We start from the raw sequence: 1,610 nt of genomic DNA on the forward strand, positions 1-1,610 counted from the left end.
GGTGGGGGGGTGACAGGACAGGGTTGGGGGGTGACAAGGCAGGGCTGTCCCCAGGGTCCCCAACTGCTTCTACGAGGTGACGCGCCCCGAAGCCGAGCGGCTGCTGGAGCAGAGCGTGGGGAGGGGGAACATGGTGCTGCGCCCCGGGGGACACGGCCAGGGGGTCTCCGTCACCACGCGCCAGGAGATCAATGGGTGAGCAAGGGGGGACACACACTGGTGGAGGGACAGGGATGGGGACGGCACCACAGCAACGGTCCCTGGGCAAGGGGTGTCCTCCTGGGTGTGGGTCATCGTGGGAGGGGTGGCATCAGGGTGAGGGTCCCCGCAGGAGGGGTGTCCCCAGGATGGGGGTCCTTGTGAAAGAGGTGTCCTCGTGCAAGAGGTGTCCTCGGTGTGCAGGTGGCCCCAGTGCAAGGGTCCCCATGGGAGGGTGCTTGTCCCCGTGGGAGGGGTGTCCTCTTGGGCATGGGTCCCCTTGTGAGGGGTGACATCAGGGTGTGTGTCCCCATGGGAAGGGTGGCCCCAGGACGTGGGTACTCGTGCAAGAGGTGGCCCCAGTGCAAGGGTCCCCATGGGAGGGGTGTCCCCAGGGTGTGGGTGCCCATGGGAGGGTTTTCCCTTGGGTGCAGGTCCCTGTGCAAGGGGTGTCCTCCTGGGCATGGGTCTCCTCGTGAGGGGTGGCATCAGGGTGTGTGTCCCCATGGGAAGGGTGGCCCCAGGACGTGGGTACTCGTGCAAGAGGTGGCCCCAGTGCAAGGGTCCCCATGGGAGGGGTGTCCCCCCAGGATGAGGGTCCCCATGGGATGGGTGTCCCTGGGGTGCTTGTCCCCATGGGAGGGGTGTCCCCAAGATGTGGGTCCCCCCTTCAAGAGGTGGCTCAGGTGCACAGGTCCCATGGGAGGGGTGTCCCCATGAGAGGGGTGTCCCCCCAGGGTGAGGGTCCCCATGGGAGGGGTGTCCCCAGGATGTGGGTCCCCCATTCAAGAGGTGGCTCAGGTGCACAGGTCCCATGGGAGGGGTGTCCCTGGGGTGCAGGTCCTTGTGCAAGGGGTGTCCTCCTGGGTATGGGTCCCCTTGTGAGGGGTGACATCAGGGTGTGTGTCCCCATGGGAAGGGTGGCCCCAGGATGTGGGTACTCGTGCAAGAGGTGGCCCCAGTGCAAGGGTCCCCATGGGAGGTGTGTCCCCCCAGGGTGAGGGTCCCCATGGGATGGGTGTCCCTGGGGTGCTTGTCCCCATGGGAGGGGTGTCCCCAAGATGTGGGTCCCCCCTTCAAGAGGTGGCTCAGGTGCACAGGTCCCATGGGAGGGGTGTCCCCCCAGGTTGAGGGTCCCCATGGGAGGGGTGTCCCCAGGCTGTGGGTCCATGTCTGAGGGGTGTCCCCGTAGGGTGACAACCCTTATGGAAGTGGTGGCCTCGAGGAGAGGATCCCCACATGAGGGTTGTCCCTGGGGTGCAGGTCCCTGGGTGAGGGGGGGTCCCAGGGTGGGCCCCATGAGGGTGGGCCCCATGAGGGCTGGGACCCCCCAGGCTGGGATTCAAGGGAACCCCAGCAACACTTGGGACTGGCACCCATGGGGTCTGGGCAACTCCAGGGCCTGAACCCCC

Source organism: Calidris pugnax, unplaced genomic scaffold (assembly GCF_001431845.1).
Source record: "Calidris pugnax isolate Ruff unplaced genomic scaffold, ASM143184v1 scaffold173, whole genome shotgun sequence".
NCBI lineage: Eukaryota > Metazoa > Chordata > Aves > Charadriiformes > Scolopacidae > Calidris > Calidris pugnax.